We start from the raw sequence: 11,194 nt of genomic DNA on the forward strand, positions 1-11,194 counted from the left end.
GCGTGTGGCCTCCCTCGTGAGTAGGGCCCTGAATTAACTGGGTCAGGTCCATGGCTGTCATGGAGGCCATGAACTCCCGAACCCCCTCAGACGCTTCTCCCATCGACGGCAGATTGAAATCCCCCATCACTATAAGGTTGGGGGTCTCAATCGCCACCGATGAGATCAGCTCAAGGAGTTCAGGCAGGGCCGCTGATGTATAGCGAGGAGCCAGGTATACTATCAGCAGGCCCAACTGCCTCCCTGGGCCCCATCTCACAACAAGGGACTCACACCCGGATGTCTGTGACTTAAAAAATTGTTTAGAGCAGTCCAAACTCTAATTTTCATTATAATTTATGAAATCCACATTCTTCTTGAATCTGTAGTATTTACCAAGCAAAAACAGCTTTAGGGAATGTTAGAAAACTTGCAGAAAAAGGAAACTTGAACATAGGGGATATTTTTTATACAATTTTTATAATGTACATCAGTAGAAATTGGGAACTCTGCCCAATTTGGAGATCACTGGAAATGGCAAATGAGCTTTATCAACAGTAAATGACAATTCAGAAGTACAAAACATTATGTTTCCCATTGATCTTCTTTGGTAATAACGATTATGATGTGTTACATTCAACTGCTGCATTGAGGGAATGTGTAGGAATCTATTTGGGATAATATGAAGCCTGACACATTTTATATAATGAGTGGTTGTAGTCTTGGAATTCATCCCCCCCCCCCTAAAATTGATAATAACCGGCCTATATTTTGACAGAAATGGAAAAACATCTATAATGATTGTTCATTCTTAATCGATCAAGTTTGCCATATTTCAACATATAGGGTTTCTTTTACAATTAGTGGGTTTCTGAAAAAGGACACTAGTATTATTATTTCATTGTTCATGAAATATGTCACAGAAGAGCATCTAAAGAAACCCTGAAGAACATCTAAAGATAGCAAACATTACAGAAGTGCATCTAAAGAAGCCCTGAACAATTTGAGAAGTGAGAATGAAGTGATTCACCAATTCCAATTTTCCATCTTTTTGTTTTGGTGTGAGAGGGAGTGTTTATGAAAGTATCATAGAGTAAGAAACTGATAGCATTTCCTATGTATTGGAGCACTTATGATGGGAGGAATTAAGTTTCTGTTGATTTTAGCTAGCACAATGGGCAAAATATGTTCAGTTGCATAGAATGATTCTTGTTTCTTACTACTTTCTAAACAAAAAGGGAAGTTTAGAATGCTTCGTTCCTCACAAGAACACTCCATCTGGTTTAGAAGTTCAAAGATTAAAATCACAGTTTTAATGGATACATTACTGGTCTATAAAGAAGGATCTGATATCTTGAGATGAAGGAAGGCACATCTGGAATGGAGCCATTTCATTACATTGAAGTAGGATTTTATACTAAGTACCGTATGTCCCCCAAACCAAGTTTCTTGCTTAAATAAGTATTTAGAAGATGTATTTACCCATCAAAGCATGCCAATTCTAGGATAGCCATTAATTGTTTGTGCCAGAGATGTTGAAGTGTTCTCCCAATTATCTTGGAAACAGTTATTTCCCCCTCCCAATGCTGGGATTTAGGTTGACTTCCAGGTGAACTTTTAATTGTAAGTGACAATCACTAGTACATTTTCTCTTGTCTTTCTAAAGTTCCCTAAATTAAACATTTGCTGTCACTGTAGAAGCAATGGGACTACATAGAGTGCAGAGCAGTGGTGGGTTGCAGGCAATACACCCCAGTACGGGCGTACTGGTACCTGCCCAGAGCACTGGGTACCGTCCCGGTACGGTGCTCTGGAGGCCCACCCACCCACCTGCTCTCCTTACTTGTCTTTAAACTCTTTGGCGCTTCTGTGCACAACACGTATAGAGCCTACACGATGCTCTGCCAAGCAGCTGGAACGTTGCAGGGGCTTGCAGAGGCGTTGCTGGATGGTAAGATGGATGTGCGTGCTGCGTGTTCATGTGGAGGATGCCGGGTCCCGTTGCAACTGTACCGGTTGCAACGGGATCAGGAACCCACCACTGGTGCAGAGCTGTTATTTTGGGATTCACAATGGCAGAAGAAACAGGACTTCAAAATCTGGCACATGGTAGCAAACAGCTGACTTAATGTTGGGCCTGGTTTAACACTTGAACTATCAGGAAAGGCCACGACGCTAAGGACCAGAAAGTTAAAGAAATTAAAATTCTAGAAAAAGGGTAATGGGGGAGTACTTTCATATTATTAAAAGGTAAATGTTTTCTCTATCAAATCATGACCAACTCTACAGGGTGATACTCATCTCCATTTCTTAACTGAGGAAGCCAGCATTGTCCAAAGACACTTCCTTGGTCATGTGGCCATCATGATTATATGCTGAGGCAACATAATACTGTTATCTTCCCTCCAAAGTGGTACCTATCTACTCACAGTTGGTGCATAGGAGCTGAAGCAAGAACAGGAACTCACCTTTTCACCCGACATTCGGGTCTCAAACCCTGGCTGTCAGCTTTCCATCTGAGAAGGTGTCTTTAACTGCTATAGGGAAATGTTCATGTAAGGGCTGGGATTGAAACATTACTCAAGGAAAACTTTTATATCTCCCTAAAAGGACAAAAGTTGCAGTGGCTTGATAAATTCATTCACTGTGTTCTTAGAAATTAGACTTGTCCCTCCTATCTCCTTATAGACTTCATTCACTGCAATCTAGATTGGAAAAAAGTTACTCCAAAAATGAGATTATATAAGGATTCAGTATTTATTGGAAGAAAGAATGTTCCATTGAATCCATTCCGATGAACTACCTACTCTTGGTAGTCCTTGACATATGACCACAATTGGAACCAGAATTTCCACTGCTAAGCAAAGTGGTTGTTAAGTGAATGGTGTCCAATTTACCACTTTTTTGTCACAGTTGTTAAGCGAATATCTAAAGTTGTTTAGTGAATCATATGGTCATTATGCAAATCCAGCTCTCCCCATTAACTTTGCTTGTTGGAAGCCAGCTGGTTGCAAATACAAACCCATGACCCCAGGATACTGCAACCATCATAAATACATGCTTGTTTCCAAGAGCTCAAATTTTGATCACATGACAGCGAGGATGCTGTGATGGTCATAAGCACAAGGATCAGCCGTTAGTCATATTTTTCAGTGCTGGTGTAATTTTGAATAGTTGCTAAATGAATGGTTGTATGTCAAGGACTACCTATATTCAGACAATTTAGAGATGCAAAATTCAAGTCCATTTTTGCCTGTTGTTTGTACAGAAAGAACTAGACATATGCATTCATACATACATACGTGCACACAAAAACTCATTTTATATGAAAGACAGCAGCGTCCATCTGCTCACAGTTTTAATAATTGTCAGCTTTATACATGTGACAAGTTATTTTCACACCTCCATTCTTGCCCCACAGCTTCTACTGAGATGTGGGAAGACAATACTGATTTTTGAAAGCACACAGATTGCTTTTCTGTATCCCTTCACATCTTTACACCACTGACAAAACTTTGAGAGGGTTCACATTTGACTCAATCTGCTTCAGATGAGCCTAGATTCAATTTGGATATGTTTCAAACTTTTCCTTATCATCAAAGTTTAATTTTCCCATTTGGCTAGACTGATACAACATTATGTATAATTGGATTCCTTCCCATCCTATGTTTTGCATCTGGCTCCACCCCAGGAGATATTTTTCACTCAACTGCTTTAGTTAAAACACAAAGTAGATATCATAACCTTTCAATTTGCTCATATACAACCTACACTTTATCAGTGATCACTGAGCTTGTCACTATGTTTTAAAGTCATTTCAAAGAATTAATCAAGTAAATTTACAGTGGAAAAAACAAGGACCACCATTCTTCATGCAGGTTTTTTTTTAAAAAAAAACAGAAAAGATGGAAAGATCCTGCCTCCCTGTATAATCCCAGGAATGGTTAAAATATTTTTCCACCTCCTCTTTCTCTAGTGCCTCATTATTTGCTATCAAGCCAATGTAAATTCTCAGCAACAAACAGACAACTTTTCCACAATTATCTATTTCGATTCTGGCTGTTCAAACCTTCAATGATACACTATCACCATTTTTGGATGCATCTACTTCACTGCAGATGGTCTTTTCCTTCTTTCTCTTTCCACCCTTCTCAGTAGTATGGACTTCTCAAGAGAGCAGTGTCTAATAATGTATACAAAATATAATAATTTGACCCTCGTATTTTATCTCTCACATGAGAACAGTGGATTGATTTCTTCTAAGATCCATTTGTTTGTTTTCTTAGCTATCCTATGAGAGTTCTGTAACATAAAAGTTGGTGTCTTGAATAGATGTCAGTACTCTATTTATTCTTCAATAGCTTCAGTAGCTTCTTTAAAGCCAAAGAGGAAGTGAAGATACGTCCTTTGCAAGTAGAATGGAAGCGTTTCTCTAGTCTGATGTACATAAAACTTGACACGGTACCTTCTATTCCAATAAGAGCCTATGTTAAATTATATCATATTGGCCTACGTTAAATTAATCCCATTGACTATCACTTGGACTACAGAGTTTCTGAGCCAGTTGTTAACCACTGCTAGTGACAATTCTCAGAGTACTAATGACCAGATGACTGCAAAGAATATAAATCCTTCCATTTCCTATCAGTCAGTGAAGAAGCTTCTTGGATGAGAAGTGAAATGTTTTCAAAGAAAAAACCCAAGAAAGTCCAATTGCCTTTTGTAAAAAAAAAAAAAAAAAGCATCTTTGGGATAACAATGACCTGAATGATTGAGAATTTCCAGACATTCCACATGGTTACTTTGTAGGCCATACGGAGAATTACATCTATAGGGCTTATTTTCTTACTCCTATTTATCCACTATCTTATTTGTATCATTAAACTCAGGACACCTCTTATTTTTCTTTCATGACACTTTCATGCTCCTGGGTAGGAAACTAAATGTACTACTGGTAGAATCTTTTGAAGTTCAGAATTAATTCTAAGAGCTTGCAAAATTGATTTTCAGGACAGAACTTCAAAGCTTTTAAGCATTAGGAATGCAGCATATTAATCTCCAAAGTGACATAATCCATCTCACCTTATATTATCAAGCAAATAGCTCTAATTAAGAATGCCAAGGTTTTTTTTAAAATTTCTTCTGAAGTATAGAACTTCACCACTGTGAAACCAGTGTTTACCTTGCACAGGAATATGGCTGTTCTGCCTTTAATTCTTGAAATCAATTGATGCTTTTTGACTCAGGATTTTGAATTACCTTTTTAAACATAGTCCTTGGAAATATTTCCAAAGCCCTTTCTAATATTTCATCTGTCTTGCTTTCTTGAGTTCCAAGACCATCTAACTATAGGTGGCTTCATAAAGTTTAAAAGAAATAGCATTTTATATATAACAATCATTGTCTAAAAGGGAGTAACATACTATCTACCCTTCTACATCATATCCCCCAAAATTTAAAAGGGCCCATCCAACCATCCCAATCCAAGGTCTGGGAAAAAGCCTGATTAGAAAGTGAGACCCATACCAATTTCCAAAATATACTGTTCCAAAGGAAATTACAACAATATAGAGGCCCTACGAGGGGTGGCATACACTTACCTTCCCTAGGTAAAGATAAAGGTTCCCTTCGCACATATATGTTGGTCATTCCCGAATCTAGGGGGCGATGCTCATCTGTTTCAAAGCTGAAGAGCCAGCGCTGTCCGAAGACGTCTTCGTGGTCATGTGGCTGGCATGACTAAATGCTGAAGGCACATGAAATGCTGTTATCTTTCCTACTGGTTCGCAAATGTGAATGCAGGCGCCACCTCCACACATTCACAGATCGTTTTGCGCATGCACTTTTAGTGAAAAAAGGGCCTAAATGGGATGCGATAGAGCCGTGCGCGGGTGGGCAGAGCCATCTGCCATTTCCGCTACTGGTCGGGCGATCTGGTCTGAAACGGTAAAATACCAGCTCTGGGCCCTACCTCCTGGGATGACAGTACTTAATTGATAAAACCCAAAGGAAGCCAACTTCCACAGAGGAGCACATAAGATAAGCGAGCACTTTGGCAGATGCATCCCCTCAATTGTTAGGCCCTTGGCCATGCAAGAGTTTAGCAATTCAGCAGCTTGAAAGGTTATCTATAACTAACTGACAATCAGTGTTATTCACAATACAGAGGTATTTTATGGCCACGGGAAGGTTTGTGCATCACTACTTCTGCCATTGCATTCCAGACCAACTATAGTTTCTGAGGGCTACAAGGATCTTCAAGAACAGCAATAAGGGCACCTCTGGCAAAGTGACCAAGGAATGAATGTCTATGAGGAGAACCTCTCAATCCAGGAACAAGTACAAGTTGCAAACAAAAATTGAAAATCTAGGAGGATCCCCAGAGTTTTGAGTCAGGCAATGTTCAGGACCATGGAGGAAAATTCTCAAAGCTGGGAGGACCAAGCACCCACAACCACTTGGTTTTGCTAAGGTTGAGTCTAAGCCCATTGCTCTTCATTCAGGCCCCAACAGCCTCAAGGAACTGGGAGAAGACCTTGGCTGCATTGGTTGGTCAGTTAGGAGTCAGGATGTACAACACAATGTCATTCACATACTAGTCATAAAGGTAAAGATAAAGGTTCCTCTCACACATATGTGCTAATTGTTCCCGACTCTAGGAGGTGGTGCTCATTTCAATTTCAAAGCCAAAAAGCCAGCGCTATCCAAAGACGTCTCCGTGGTCATGTGGCTGGCATGACTAAACGCCGAAAGTGCAGGGAGCACCGTTACCTTCCCACCAAAGGTGGTCCATATTTTTCTACTTGCATTTTTACATGCTTTTGAACTGCTAGGTTGGCAGAAGCTGGGACAAGTAACAGGAGCTCACTCTGTTATGTGGCACCAGGGATTCGAATTGCTGAACTTGTGATCAACAAGCTCAGCACCTTAGCCACTGAGCTACCGCGTCCCTACTAGTCATACATGACACTAAACCAATAGATGATCTTCCCCACAAGCCTCGTGTAGAAGAGAAATAAGAGATCAAATCCTAAGGAACCCCATACTTTTTTGAAATAATTAACATTTCCACATAATTCCTGCTTGTTTTTGGACTTCAGTCATGTTGTTCTCAATGCCATCTTCTTTATTTTTTATATAGTTTCATATCTACTGACAGCATGCTTGATAGTGAAGTTAGACAGAAGGCAGCTTACAGGATTACTTTAGGTCTATTCTTTATAGACAGACTAGCACTTAGTGGAGTGGCCATGAAGGGCTTTTCTTTAAGCAGTCAATTTCACCATTAATTCCACCAACTCCATTAATTTCACCATCCATCCATCCACCTATGATATGCATTGAGAGAGTTAAGCAACAGGTACAGACAGAATATTCCATTAAAAGAAAACATCTTTTACACTATTTGGATGGGTCTATCCAGTGCTTCCCATGGCGTCATGAAAAAAAATCAGGCTGCTGACGGGGACAACACAAGCATTTCCCTATCCATTTCTTGTGAGTCTCTTACATTCCCCATTTCAGGCAGTTTGCAATCTACTATTTTTTCTTTCTCTTTTTAATACTGGTACTTTACAACTGTGGTCCTTCTAAAGGCCTGTACACTTCCTTTTCACAAAGGAAGTTATTACCGTAACTAAGAAGCTGCTTATACATCGCATAGAGGAAAAAGGGAGTTGGGGCTTCTTAGAAATACAATAAATTCACTCACCAATTTCTCAGTCCTGGGAAGGATAGATGGCTGCTTCGTTCCCTCTCAGTTCTCTACCAGTCAATGATCTTTTCTTTTTTTTTAAAGCACCTTTGAGGCAATGTGTCCAGTCAAAGATAAAAGAAAGGCCCTGAAAAAAGTCCAGGGGTGCACCTGCCTATTCCTTACCCTTGACTGGGAATCATTGCTCCAAGGCAAAATTCTGCTGGCTGGCAATTCACCAAAATTGATGGCCAAATATGGCTTTTTCAGGCTCATGCCTCAGTGTGCATATTTTCCAATGAGACAAACCGAGACAGGAAGATCATTTTATTACAATCTATCAGAATATTCAGACAAAAGGGATTCCTCATTCAAAGAGGGAACCCCGATCTTTAGTTTACATTCCCTTTTATAATTAACGTAACAAAGAAACCTGAATGAGGAACGTTGATTGGACAGGATAATAGCACATACATGTTTATTAAAATGAGATCTGAAGGGGAGTAAATTGTAAGGAGAAAGGTTGTTTAGGTTCACAAGAGATAAGCCAGACCCCAATTTGTACTAACAAAGTTTTCTTATCTGGAGCTGGTCTCCAGATTGTTTATCAGTTTAAGGATGTTAAAAGCTAATAAATCTTGAACATCACTTTAAAAGAAAGAATATGAATCAGATTAAAATACAAACTAACTATGTTAGTTAACAAATAACAAACCCATGTTATTTGTCCCTCAGTATGTAGCTAATTATGATGTGAGGGAACTAGATTAACACTATTAATTGTGGATAACTAAGTGAAATATTTATTATAGAAAAATTAAATTTGATTATATATGCTATCTGTAGTAAAATAGAACAGATGGAAATGAAATGATAAATTCGATTAACTTCGAGGGGAAAATAATGGTATTGTTTATGCATTAGGAAAAAATTAAACTTAAGATGGAAGTCATAGAAAGGAAATAATATGGTTGAAATTAGAAATGGAAATATGATGTAAAATGAACTACGTATATGAGAAGATGTTAAAGGGGAAAGCCCGGGCAACACTTAGTTTATAAAAGAAGCTGAAATTTGTAACAAAAAATTAAAAAAAAACTTTGTTTTAAAAAAAAAATCAGGTTGCTTAGCAAATACAACCTCCACAAGGCAAAGGCAGCTGAACAATTGAAGGGAATAGCATTAATCACCTGCCCAAACTTTCCTGGCAAAAGGGAAAACCATGAAATGTTTTTCAATTCTGTAATACTATCAAAAGTTGAGCTTAGTTTCAGGGCTTCTGTTTTATCTTTCTCTGTATCATACTTTATTTTACAAGTAGTCCTCAACTTACCATTGCCATTGAGCTTGCAGTAACAGTTGTAAGTCATGACAGTCATTAAACAGGTTATCATGTCACTGCACAGGATTTTACAACCTCCTTTTTGCAGCAGTCAGAAAGCTAACTTGATGGTGTTTGTCACAGTTAAGTAAACCCATTGATTGCTATAGATATTTTTTTGTCAGAATACGGGTTCCCGGCAAAAACATTGTAAATTGTGTGACTGCGGGACTCTGCAAAAGGCCATAAATGCAAGCCAACTGCCAAGCACCCAAAATGCAGTCACGTGACTGGGGGGGGGGGGGCGGGCAGCCATAAGAACTTTGAATTTGAGCCATAAGTACCTTTTGGGGGAGGTCTATCATAACTTTAAATGGCTGCTAAGTTGCTAACGTTGTAAGTCGAGGACTGCCTGTACTTCTAACTTTCTTTTTAGGAAACATTTCATGAACACACTATCCCCATAGCCAGAACTGCCACAGAACACAGAATAAGGGTTGGAGGGGACCTTGGAGGTCTTCTAGTCTAACCACCTGTTTGAGCATGAGACCCCATACCATTCCAGACAAATGGTTGTCCAATCTCTTCTTTAAAGCCAAGTTCAGGCAGCCTGTATTCAGACCAACACTTACACGTGTGATCCAAGCACAGGCTCAGAATACATGGATTCCAGGCACAAATTTTCCAGAGATAGAGACAGCAGTATAATGCCATCTGGCATGAGTGCAAGAAGGGAAAGAGGGAATCAGAATACAGGGGGAAAGGAACTGCACCAGATGAGTTACATCATTGCCCTTGAATTTAAGCCCAGTGGAGGGGAAGGAAGAATTGAGAATATTAAATTTAGTTAATAATTAAATGGATGGCACTAAAACTATCATCTTGGTTACTCCCACAAGCAGAGGGAGTGCCAATTACACTATAGCAGATGGCCTTTCACTTGTTCAGCAAAGAGCATCTTCAGAGAGGCCTCTCCTGTAGATCCTTAATAGCTTCATAACAAGAAGCCACCTGGTGCAAAAATGTAAACAAGAGAGAACTTGTGGACAGTTTGGAAGCCTGGATTGTAGTATTTCCTAGACCCGTGATGGCGAATCTATGGCACGCGTGCCACAAGTGGCACGCAGAGCCATTTGTCAGGGCACGCGAGGCGCTGCCCTGTCAGCTGGCCAGCGCGCATGCGCGCGCTGGCCAGCTGAGTTCACCTTTTTAAAAGCTATTTTTCGCCTTCCCCAGGCTCCAGAGGCTTTATAGGAGCCTGGGGAGGGCGAAAAGAGCCTCCCCCCCCCGGAGGCTTCAGGGACCGTCCGGAGGCTTCCCTGACGTCTTCGGAGCGCTTAAAATCACCCTCCGAGCAAACCAGAAGTGACTTCCGGGTTGCTCGGAGGGTCGTTTTAAGCGTTCCGAAGGCTTCAGGGACCGTCTGGACGGCGGACGGAGGGGGGACTCTATAGCTTCCTGCCATGCGTCCTGCACAGGAATCCGTCCCCTCGGGCTTTGCGCGGGCGTCGCAAGGGTTAAGCCGAAAAGGAGGGGAAGGGGGAGGGGGAAAGCGAAGGGGGAAAGCGTGCCTGTTCAGGGACCGTCCCAAGGCTTCCCTGAAGCCTTCGGAGTGCTTAAAACGACCCTCTGAGCAACCGGGTTGCTCGGAGGGTGGTTTTAAGCATTCCGAAGGCTTCAGGGAAGCCTCCAGACGTTCCCTGAAGCCTCCGGAGGGCCTCCAGGGGTGCGGGGGAGGCTCTTTTCGCCCTCCCCAGGCTCCTATAAAGCCTCTGGAGCCTGGGGAGGCCGAAAAAAGCATGTAAAAATGGGGGGCGTTGTGCGCGCATGCGCACTGGGGGGGCGCGTTGCATTATGGGTGCAGCACGCCCGCACACGACCCCCCCGCGCTCCCACTTGTGGCACGTGAGCCAAAAAAGGTTCGCCATCGCTGTCCTAGGCTAAGAGCACATGCAGAAGCCCTTGTTTATTCCTTTCTCTTACTATTCACAGAAGCACCAGCAGCGGTGGCAAAGTATGTGATTTTGCACAGTGCCCGTCAAAATAATAATGGGGTAAACCGGAGGAAATAACAATTAAACTGGGACAATGACTCCAGCGCAGGGGTGTCAAACTCAATTTCATTGAGGGCCACATCAGGATTGTGTTTGATTTGGGGGGGGTGGACGTGGCCAGGGAGAGTGTAGCCAGCTCAACATCAC

Source organism: Natrix helvetica (assembly GCF_964273705.1).
Source record: "Natrix helvetica genome assembly, chromosome: 2".
Lineage (NCBI taxonomy): Eukaryota > Metazoa > Chordata > Lepidosauria > Squamata > Natricidae > Natrix > Natrix helvetica.